Genomic DNA, 12,694 nt, shown 5'->3' on the forward strand with positions numbered 1-12,694 from the left:
CAATTTGCTTGTATTTCAGATCCTGTAGCATTACTGAAGTCTCATTCATTCTCATTATTTGTCAATTTCCAGCCATTATTTTGTTTACTCACTGTCTAAAGTTTCATTATATATTCAGAATACACCAAATAGATTAGAAAACCCTGTACATAAACTATCTATATAAACTCACTAAAGCTGAATTAAATAGAGCCTTAAATAATTGTTTTTTTTCAGTCTTTAATATGTATGATCCTTAATGCATTGCTTTTGTTTATGTGTCAAAGATCAATTGATGATATTTATGTGTATCTATTTCTCAGCCTGTATTCCACCCCATTTGTCTGTTCTCTTGGAACACCACACTGTCTCTACTAATACAGTTTTCCACTCAGTCTTGAAGTTGTAGAGTAAAACCTCTGACTTTTCTTCAATGCTGAGCTGCCATTCTTGTCACCTCACATAAATTTCATAATTAGTTTATTGATATCCACCAAATAACTTGCTAGGATTCTGATTGAAAGTCTACATTGTTGAATCTTGTTGTCCATGAACATGGGATATCTCTCCATTTATCTAATTCTTTTTACTTTTTATTTATTCATTTATTTTTATTTTATGTGTATGAATGCTTTGCCTGCACATATATAAATGTACCACATATGTGCAATGCTGATGGAGACCAGAAGAGGGAGTTGGATCCCCTGGAACTGAAGTTATGAATGGTTCTTAACCAACATGTATGTGCTGGGAGCCAAGCATGGGTCCTCTGCAAGAGTAGCCTGCTTTTATCCAGTGAACCATCTCTCCAGGTCCTATCTAGCTCTTTTATTTCTTTCACAAGAATTGTGTACATATTTTGTTAGACTTGCCCTAAATATTTAATTTGTAGGGACATTGTATATACTAACGTATTTCTTTTATGATTCAAAACTCTTCTCGTTTATTGCTGGTCTACAGAAAAGTCATTTATTTTTTATGTTAGCTATGTATTCTGCAACTTTTATATAATCACACTTTTAATAGTTTTTGTTGATTATTTCAGATTTTCTACATATGCAATCATGTCATATGTGAATAAAATAATAATATTTCTTTATTCCCAATCTCTCTATCATTTGTTTTACTCCAATTTTTGAGTATTTCTTTATCTCCATATAGACGTCACGGTGGTAATTAAGATTTCATGTCTTAAAAGACTTTATACAACTTATAGTTTATATTGCTTCTGTTGAAGTTTGCTATTAATTTTTGTTCCTTAATTGGGAAACTTAATTTCTGACTGTTTTTAAGAGTTATTTTTTGTCTTTCATTATAATTATATCATAATGTGTTAAGGCTTGCTCTGAGCATCAATGTTTATCTGGATTCTTTGGCCATCCAGAAGTATGTGTTCTGATTTCTGGCTTGGGTTTAAATTATGATTTTGCTTCTTTCACCGTCTTTCCCACTTTGCTGTGCCAGTGTCAAGTGGGAACATCAGAGCCAAGTGTGAATGACAAGGGTGTTAGTGGGTTTCTGGGTTGTCTCTGCCCTGACAACCAGGGAAAGCAGATGAGCTTTCTGCTCAGGCACTGGCCTTAGCAGCAGCTGTGCCTGACGGGCAGTCATCCTCCCTCATTATAAACTGTCTGCACTTGGGATGGCTGAGAAGCTCTGCTCTTTCTTGCTCTGTGTAGGTGGTAATCAGAAGAGCAACCAAATGACACATTTATTGGCAGCCCAACTTGTCCTCACCCTGTCACGCCCCAGGCCATGAAGCTTTCTAGGTGATTGCACCTGTTGACAGAGGGGCCATGACCACAGGCCACAGTGGTTCAGCATCTCTCCAGCCAAATAGCCTGGGCATTAGGTTCCCACTCAGCTGCCCCAAGCCATGGGTGGGGCAGGAGCCAGAGGGGCTTCCAAGAAATCCATGTGCTGCTATGAATGGACATCATGCCTTTGAGGCTTTCCAGGGGAAAGCAAAGCAATATAGAGATTTCTTTCCCCTCGCAGAATGTTCAACCCACTGCCCTGAAATGCATCTGGCCAGCTAGTCAGGGAAACAGGTGACAGACTTACAGCAAAATATTCAAGTCTGTGTCATGATTTCCCTTTCTCCTTTATTAGGTAGCTCCATCCTACAGTTTTATAGTGAAGGAAAAAAAGAAAATAAGCAGTTGTTATCCAGAGTAGACATATGAGAGGTCTTCTATAATTCAGTAAAATCTAGCAGGACATCAACCATAATTTCAAACTTCAGATTTTATTTCATAATCATTCTAGTTTTCAAAAGTCTTCTAATTAGTACTATCTGTCATAATAGTCAGAGTTGGTAACTTCCTTAAGTCAGCAAATGAATTCCACAACAAATTTAACATGTCCTGTTGAGCACCCACTATTGCCTGCCAGGCACTGGGCTAGGTGTGAGATGTAGAAGCATAGAAACACCAGACAAGGTCCCCGCCTGTGAGTTGTTGCTTTAATTGGAGAAACAGAACAAAGTAGCTAGAGAAATAAAAAGTTTAAACTGGGATAGGTGCTATTAAAGAAACATCCAAGGAGCTGAGCTGGACATGGAAGGAACACCGTTTCTTATCATAACATATCAGAATTATCTATCTGCTCTTCTTTCTCATTTGAGTGCACTATCCCCAGGAAATTGCAAATGTGATTCATCTTGGTTTCCCTGGTACTTAGACGATATCCTGACTCAGGATGGGTGCAGAGACAATGCTGAGGAGAGTTGGTAAGGAATGTTCACATTGATCATCAGTGGCTCAATAAAAGATCGGTGCTTCATTGAGAAATGGCTACACTATACAAAATATAGAAAATATCAAGACATTTGACGTTTCACATTCTTTTTTCTTTTAATATTTTATTTATTTTTTATTTTATGTGTATAAGTGTTATGCCTGCGTGTAGGTAAGTGCACCCGTATTGTGCAATGCCTGTGGAGGACAGAAGAGGCTGTCGGATCCCCTGGAACTAGAGTTATGGACAGTTGTTAGCTGCCATGTGGGTGCTTGAATTCGAACCTGGGTCTTCTGCAAGAACATCCAGTGTTCTTAACCGCTGAGCTATCTCTCCAGCCCCAACATATCACATTCTTAATAAAATTTTGTGTTTAACATTCAAGCCACAGGTTTTTATATTATACTCAGTCTGCCCATCAGCGTGTGTAAGTTTCATGGGGAACAAAGGATCTGCTTTCCTCGCTGTCTTCTTGGCAGACAGAGGGAAGCACAGAACTGGAAATGAAAGCGTTAAGCTGCAGTATGGTGCTGAGAAAGCCTGTGGTGTCCCGGGAACCTGTGGTGATAATTAAGTTCCCTGTTCTCAGGTTTCTTGTCACCTTCCTTTTCGCTGCTGGAACAGGAACAGCATGTTTCAGTCACAACTGCTGAAGGACTAACCGAGCAGCTGTGTTTTGTTCCTGTCCCTTCCCCCTGGGCCCTGCCCTGCTCTCAGTTGCTTCCTTGAATGTCCTGTCACTTTGGAACCTCCCCAAGGGCACGAGCTGGAACAATGCCAGTATCTCTAAGCATGGTCGTCCCATGACCTCCACAGGCTGACATATAGCCTTTATGATTGCTCCAGTGTCTGAGAGGCTCGGTGAGAGCTGGGAAAACAAAGCTTCTAAAAACTAGAAAATTGTGCTGTTTAGGGGAAATTGAAATGTGAGTAATTATCACCTCCAAATGACTGGCTTCAGAATAAAGAGGTGGAGGCCTAAGAGGTGAAGAAGATAAGTGAGCAAACTAGAACGTGGCTGACCCAGGGCCAGAAGGCAGGCCACCCAGCTCTGGCCACAGGTGTCCTGCCTCCACTCATGTAGCCCCATGGCACCTTTTCTGCAAGCAATCCTTAGGTCCTTAATGCCCACAGCCTTGCTGGAAACTGAGAGCTGAGAGATCATTTTCAGATGACCATGATCCTAATGACACATTTGGGTCATGTGTCAAATGCATGGACACTATTATAAAACAAAAAGACATGACCTCTGCTCTGGAAAAAAGCAAAACAAAACAAAAACCTCAATTTCAGGAAGCAAATGTAAAATTTAAAGCTACAGTCCTAGAGTCCTAGCATTTAATAAAAGAGGAAAGAATCCTAATGAAAAAGGACATATTTATTCTGTGTTGAACAGTTCATTGACAGAAGGGCTGCTAGTAGAGGCCAGGTCTCCGGACTCCCAGCCTGGTGTGCATTCCACTGTATTCCACAGGCCAAGAACAATGGGGGATCAAGGGCAGGGAAACATGAGCTGGGGTTTTGTGCTGCTACACACTGAAGAAAAGGGCTCCTACAGGACAACGAAGATCAGTGCAGAGGTGAGGGAAGAGGTGAGTCCTACGCAAAGGTTTGTAAGAAGGCAATTTGGGGATGAGGGTATGTGTGTGAAGAAAGGAAAAGAGGGAGGGAAGACGGAGGGAAGTGAAAGAGGCTCAGGAAAGAGCCAGATTGCTTTAGAGTCCACTGAGGAGACGAAACACACACTGAATGGAGATGCTACAGGACAGCAGAGGAGAAAATCACACAGAACAAGCTGTCAAGTTCACCATACAGCTGAGTGCCCTGTGTATGCCAGACACTGTGCTAGGCATTGGGGACAGGCAGGTCAACAAATGGTGGCCCTTGATACCGGTGTTCCCACTCCGTCACTGACGTTTTGATTCCAAAAGCTAAGTAAGGTGTGTCAAATCCACCAACAGAAAACAAAAGTCAAGAGGAAGTTTATCGAATTTTGGGGGAGATGATGGATGGTCATGATGAGCATAGTTGAACATGTAAGTGGTGAATGACAAGGCGATCCTTGATTCACACCTAGGAATAGTGACCTCTGAGCAGTGTTCACTCATGTTGATGCTGGGATCAGGTCCTGCTCACCTAAGCAGGCAACTACCCTCAGCTAGTGGAATTTGGAGAGGATTTCCTGAGCTGGCCTGGTCCAGCCTTAGCCCTGTATCCCTTTGCCAATGGTCACAGCTGATGGGTATGCTTTCTGTAGCTTCAGAAGGCTCGTTTCTCAGGGTGTTTGCTCTTGTTTTAAAGCACATACTTACTTAATGTTAATTTCCTTCTATCAAGGAAAGTGTGTGATTGGGAGTCCACTAATGTCTATTCTCCAACTTACATTTTTTTCTGGTTGTCACATGTTTGATAAAGAATGATTATTATTGGGGCTGGAGATGGCTCAGCTGTTAAGAGCATTGGCTCTTCTTGCAGATTCCCAGCATCCACATGGCAGCTAACAAGCATCTGTAACTCCAGTTCCAGGGGACTCCAACACCTTCTTCTGACCTCTACAGGCATTGCATGACATGAGCGTACTTATACACATGCAAGAAATACACTCATATGCATAAAATAAAAAGTAACAAAAATTTTAAAGAGAATTATTATTCTGCCTGCTGGGTTGGTACATGATTTTAGATTTTCTTCTTGATGAAAACATTGCTTGCTATATAGTGAGATGATAGAGCTTCTACAAGCCTTTTGGCAACACCAAATACCATCTCTCTATTTAATATATCATGTGATTGGCATTAGAAAGATTAGTAGAGTTCAGTACTGTGTTAAGAATGGCTCAGGAAATAAAAAGGATTGGAATTAATGAGAAAGAAGGTTTAAAGCATCTGCTGCTTGTCCCCCGCGCTGGGCTCCTGGGTCTTCTCTCTCTCACAAGCTCCCTTCTCCAGCAGCACATCATGTGCTGAGTTGGAATGTCTTGGAATTTCACACACCTTGGAACGTGAAAAACCTGGCTGCCTTTGAGTTCTTATGGAAGTGCCCTCCTGGAGATGTGGTAGAGGATTAATTGAGCTCTCCATTTTCAAGTTAGAAAAAGCAATGCACCACAAGAAAGTACAGAAGGAACAGAAAGAAAATGCTCTTTTTATATTTTTTCTTCCATGATAGAAACATTTAAACACACAAAAATAATGATGAGCTGGAAGATGAAGTCCATGGAGGCAAACATACTCATTTTTATTTCACCCTATTTTCTACTTCATGTATCACATGTAAGCGATAGTGTATTATAAAATTGCATGTACGTTTTTGGGAGGCATGTCCAAAATGTTTTACCAGTAGCAATATTTTCTCAAAAATGTCTGGAGACATTTTTATTATGCAGTGATAGACATTCTTAAGAACAGCAATGAGAGCGCATATCAATGACCATTAATATTTCTCTGCTCCACACAAAGCAAATGGCCCTCCTGTAAGGAATCTCCAAGGGGCCCAAGTAGTGCAGTTTCCTGAAATACTGACAGATAGGTAGAAAAACTGAACTAGTGGACCTCAGAGCATATATTTAATCCTACCTCCAAAGAAAGATCTTTCTAAAAGCAAGCACTAAGCCTTCTCAATAAATTTTTTAAAATCTAGACTTATATAACATTCATATTAAACAAATATGTATGACCTTGGGGAAAGTCATTATATTTTAGAACCAGTTTTATTAGCAGAAAAACGAGGGAGTTAAGAGTGTCTATGCCTCTAATATTCTTCAGAGTCTTAACATTTTACAAGCTATTTCTGTGAAGCTGTAAATTGCTAACACCAAACACTCCAATGTATTATTTATATTATGTCTCTTTTTATTGCAAGAGCATTCCATGTGTCGCATGATGGATGTTATGTAAGTCTTTATCACAATCATCAACATTTATCGAAGACCTCTGCTCAGTGGCAGATGTCACAAAATGCTACTGGGAAGAAATGTGAGGAGGTCCACATTTTGCAGATTCCATTCATAACTATGTGGCAATCTCATATCACACATAGACTCCCAGTGCCTGATCATGCCATTGACCTTCTGTCACCCTGTCTCCTTGGGAGGACTTGCTTCGGTGTCTATGAGCTGACACCCTGCTCAGCTGGCTGTAGGGAGCCTTGTGTCACTTACAGGCATGGACATGAGGGAAGATTCCTTTCAGGAACATGATAGGCGCCTTGCACACTGGTGTTCAGGCTCTGACATGCCACAGATAAGCAGACATGCCTCTGAGACAAGGCATGTGATGAGCTTTTAGTCCATGTCCTGAAACCCTCAAATCCTCTGTCTCATGCTATCCAAGTCATTTCAACCCAGTTAGAGCCTATCTCACTTTTAAACAAACATGGTTCAAGTGCAAAGGGTGACAGTGTATGGTCATGACTATGACTCAGTTACTTGTGAATGCTGTGTTTCCTTCTTTTGTTGTTGTTAGACACAGCTTAGAGAAGCTAGAGTATTTCAGTGTGTTCACATAGAAGACACTGGAACACAGTGGTTTTTGAAAGTGGCCTTTGGTCTCAGACATATGTACCCTTGATTCTCATCTCTATCACTCACTGGCCATTTGACCCAAAGAGGACTTATTTCTCAGACAGAAAATTAAAATAAATGCCTATTTTATAGGTTGATGCAAGAATTAAATAAATCAGCATGTGTCAATTACTCAGAGAATACCTGGTATCTGATAAGCACTGAAGATCTATAATCAGTTGATATCATGATGGATAATATTTTTCTTGAGTTATAAAACCGAAGATTCCTCTCCCCACTCTAGGTCTGGCAGTGACAAATATATCTGTAAAACCTGTTGACATAATCAAGAGTTACAAAGCAAACAGTTGGGTGCCAGATGCCTATGGCTTGTCCTGTTCACTTCTGAGTGCGTCAGCAGAGTCTATATTACTGCCAAGTAGGTCATAGAGGTGATAAAGTTAAGGTCCAGATGCCATACAATGCTCTGAGTATGACACAATTGCACCACATGTCATGTCACGTCTCCTTCCCAATAAAGGCCCAGTGTAGATGTCCCATAGGATTGTTACAGGAAACTCTGGATTCAAAGTTCAAATAAATGTGCAGAAGAAACAGAATGAATTGCCTCTGAAACATTTTCAGAATAAGTCTCTGTTTCATCTGTGACAGGCCCTCTCGGTGGGTCAAGAACCCATGACTGAAATCTTTTTACTTTTCACCTCTGTTCAGATCAAATACATTTTTAATTAAAAGTTAAGGATGGGCTGGTACAATGGCTCAGTAAAAGTACTTGCTACCAAGCCTGACAAGCCAAGTTGAATCCCTGGGGCCCACAGGGTATAAGGAGATAGATGACTCCTGAAAGTTGTCTTCTGACCTCCACAACGTTCCATGGCATATGTCATCCACCCTTTCGCAAATTAAATGCATGTAATAAAAAAGTTTTAAAAGAAATGTAATTTTTTTAAAAAGTAAGGAAAATTACCATATGTCTTGAATAGATAATTCACCTGAAGAAATTTGTTAACTATTGCTCTACCAGGCTCATCTTTTGGGAACTCATAAGGTAAATGGAGTCAATCGTGGAACAATGTGGAGCCTACTTCATTAGAGACCTAGAAATGTTTTGTAGAAAGAGGAGTAAGAGAAGTCCAAAGTTCTTTGATTTGTATGAACCATAAGTATACCACGAAAGTTAGAGCCAGAGTAAGGGACTTAATATTGTCGTAATGAGTTGTCACTTGGGAAAAAGAGATAGAGTTGGTATTGGAAAATGAGTCAAGGGAAAAAAAAAAAAATCACATCATCTCTACAACTTTCTAACAAAATCTTCTGGGAGCAGGTTGGCCAGAGAGTGCTTTCCAGTACTTTTCAGTGTATAGAAAACAGAGAAAATGATCAAGCTGCATAATACACAGGCTTACAAATAAGCTGTTCAAGGTCAGGTAACCGTCCTGGGGTCTCTGGGTTTCCAGCCTGGATGTCAACATACACAATTAAGTTCTTAAGACTTGGCACACTTAGAAGCCCTCAGAAGGACCATGGGATGGGAAGCTTAGAAGCATGGATTAACATTATATCACTTTACTCTGGATCTATTGATAACCCCACAAATGAACAGCTATGTTTGTGGGAAGCCTATTAAAAGATATGTAAGCAACAACAAAATCCCCACTAGCAAACAAGTGTTCTTTTCCTTTATCTTTAAAAACGATCTAACATGAGGCATACTTTAAAGACTAACAGTTTTCATCAGAAGTCAGGTATGAATTCATCAGAATATTTACTGCCTTTGAGCTGTCATGCAAATTGCCTAACCTCACTAGTCCTTAGGTTCCTCCTCCCTGTGTAGGCAGTGAGCTCTCAGGAAATGAGAAGAAAATTCAGACAATGTACACACAGCAGTTAACTCAGCATACAAAGTCAGTAAAGTTTCACTTGCTGTTTATACAGAACTAAGCACAGAGTCGCTGGTCCTGCCTCCTCAGCCCCAATCATGAAATTAAAGCACTGTGCCAGTTGCCCTTTGGAGTGGGACTATATTTTCTTGTTTTGTGGCTTCTAGTTCTAGACTTGGAAGTATGTGATCAGTCTTAACAAAGGTAAATCAGATTTCAATCCAAACAATCTCTGAAGAATAGTCTACAACGGAAGCCAGAGGGATTTTCTGGCTTTAGGTTCTGGATTCCTGCACCAGAAGGATGTGTCCACAGCAGCCTCTCCTCTCTGACTTAAAGTATCTCATAGCTCTCCACGTGCTTGAACTGATGCTTGTCCAAGCTCTCAAGGGACAATCGCTCTGCCTCCATCGACTTGAGATGCTAGAATCCCATTGCTACACCTGATGCATTATGCTTGGCAGCCAGAGTCCCTCACTGGGACTGGGCTGGAACAGGCTCTGACCCAGTTTCTGCCTCTGAGTGAGAAGTAGACAAACAGGTTTTTTGACCTTCCTGTTCCCTCTGCCCATAGGGTGCTTTACTATATTCTTTGAACATTAGGCATCATTCTGTGGAAACACATTGCTGATTTTCATTTCTTTCAGGTTTGCCCAGGCTTCACACAGCCACCTCAGTCTCCTTTGGTTATGGGTCTTTCTGGACCCAGCTGTTAACAGGCTGCATGCATCATGGGTCTTCTCACCTGTGGGTTCCTCACCTCTACAACAGAAGTAGCAGAGAAGTTTGTTAGTAGGAAACATATGGCAGCAGGTTTGATACAGCTCAAGTGTTCAAGACCCTCATAGCTTGTTACTTATTTAAACCAAATTAAGCCATAGTCTTCTTCTCCTGCTAGATTGAGCAGAAACTGAAAAGTAATTATCATGGAAAATCTCATCTCATTCACTCCTCTCCCCAGTGAGTAATTATACAATCAGAGAATCTCTCTGGTCTTTAATCCACTCTGCATACTTTGGAGACACAATTCATTCAACCTGACTCTGAATTCCTTTACCCAGAGTGCTCATTGGTTGGTCAAGGTTGGTATCATGGGACGTGGGGAGGGAGGGAGGAAGAGGGTGGCGTGCCTCAGGCTGAGTATCCTTCCCATGCACAGCAATGCACAGAAGCAGAGAACAAATTCCACACACATGGGACTCGGAGCCCTGTCTTCCTTCTGGGAGCCTTCCCCATTCTGTGAGGCTCTTCCTCATTATCTCCTCTCTGGCTTGACTCTATCGGTGTGAACTCACTTTCCCAGGAGGACAGTTCTCAGGTACAACTTCCATTTCCTGCTGTACAATGCATATCTTCCTGAGAGTGAGAGGCCTGCCTACTCTCGCTCATTTTCTTGGAATGGGTGCTAACACAGAGAGACAAAGCAAAGCATCCCAGCAAATTAACATGCTGCCATAGAAACCCAGTTCAAAACTTTTCAGATCTTTTTCTACTGTAAATAAAGAGTAATGAACATTCTAGCACATATATTTATTGAATTATTTATGGTGAAAACATTAGGATAAGTTCTAAAATATGAGATTATTGGAGCAGAGGGTATGCACAAATAATTTTTTTTTTTTTTTGGTCTTTTTTAGACAGGGTCTTCCTGTAGCCCCAGCTGTCCTGGAACTCACTCTGTAGACCAGGCTGGGCTTGAACTCACAGAGATCTGCCTGCCTCTGCCTCCCGAGTGCTGGGATTAAAGGTGTGTGCCACCATACCCGGAACAAATAATATTTTTAATAGCTAGTGATAAAGTAATCAAACATGACTGGATAGTCCCCGACATCTCTACCAAACTGAATTCGGCAATTTGTTAAACCCCAGACTGACAACTGTCTTTAGAGCCTTGCTTTAGTTTGCATTTCTTTGACTTTTGGCAAGACCAAAGATGTTATCCACTTTTCTTTAGTTTGCCTAGTTTTCTTACTGATTTGTAGTACTTTTAGCATAACAAAGCTATCAGTTCATGATTAAGTGCTGGTCCTTATAGAATACAGGAGCCCTAAAAGCCCCATAAAATTAGGTATTTGTCCTCTGCTATCAGGAGGAAGTCAGGACAGGGAAAGGCCTCACCGTGGAATGCTGCAGTGGCTCAGTGGGTAAGTAAGTGTGATTCCACCATGTCTGAGGACCTCAGTTTGATCACCAGGACACATAAAATGGAAGGACAGGACCAATTCCATCAAATTGTCCTCTGGCCTCCACATGTATGACATGGCATGCGTGTGTGTATAGAGGGGTGTGTGTGTGTGTGTGTGTGTGTGTGTGTGTGTGTGTGCATGAGCCTGTGTACATGACTCCCACATCACAATAAATAAATTAAAATGTAAAAAAATTAAGTCAAAGCTCAGGGGCTGGGGAGATGGCTAGTTGGTGAGGTGCTTACCTTCTCAAGCTTGAGGTCCTGAGTTCGGATCTGAAGCACCCTCACAAAAGCCAGATGTGGCAGAGCAGGTCTCCAATCCAGCTCTAGGAAGCAGAGGCAGGAGGATTGGGAGTGGGGCTTACTGGCCAGCCACTCTATGACCAGTCACTCTAGCTGAATTGGAGATCTCCAGGTTCACTGGGAGACCTTGTCTTGAAACCAAGGTGGCGAGTAATAGAGGAAAACACCCAGAGTAGACGTCTGGTCTCCACAAGAATGTGCATAGGCATTGACACCTGTGCACACACATGTGCACACACATGTGCACACACACACACACACACAAACACACTTGTACTCACTGATGAGCAGAAGCAGTGGGATGAAGACTTGTCACCCAAGCTCAAGGCAGACTGACCATTGACTATCATGGAGGAGAGCATACCTGGCATCTTCTTCACCTGCTGGGCTTACACTAGAGGGGGAAATATTCTGCATTGTGTGTACTGATAAAAACCTTCTACACTTACCTAATGAGTCTGGTACTCAGACTGAAAGGTATGGGCAGTAACTAGCATGGCTGTGTGACAAAGGTGTTTCTTGTAGGCCACTATCTTAAGGCAATGTTCTCAATGTTTTCTGTGATACAGATGCCTTAGGCAGTCTTTCGAAGTCCACAGACACCCTTTCAGATAAGCTTTAGATTGTATGAGATGGAAAGGATTGTAAAAGAAACCAATCATATTAAAGTATGCTTGTCAAAATATTTAAAAAATAAATTTGTGACAAATATATTTACTAGCACATCAACTGAAAAGTGCAAACATGAGTCTCAGAAATGTAGAATTCATGCTGAAGGTAAAGGATATCAGCAGTGATCAGATGATGCAGAAATATCTCATTTCCATCAGTGTCAAAGTCACAGGTAAACACAAACACCGGTATCTTTGGATGTTGAAATTCATAATTGAAATAAAAAATAAATTTTACTTGAAAGTGTCAGAGGTTGGAGAAAATAAGACAGTTTTGTTTTGTTTTTTTCCCAATCTTAGTTCATGGGTATTCTGAACTCTGGGAGTAGGTTAAGGATGTTTGTATAAGAGACAAACCACTAGCATTAATTCAGGGAAACTTATGCTTCAAAGCTTTCCTTTAAAAGGCCCT

The sequence above is a fragment of the Nannospalax galili genome, unplaced genomic scaffold (assembly GCF_000622305.1).
Source record: "Nannospalax galili isolate Female #2095 unplaced genomic scaffold, S.galili_v1.0 scaffold518, whole genome shotgun sequence".
In the NCBI taxonomy this organism is placed as follows: Eukaryota; Metazoa; Chordata; class Mammalia; order Rodentia; family Spalacidae; genus Nannospalax; species Nannospalax galili.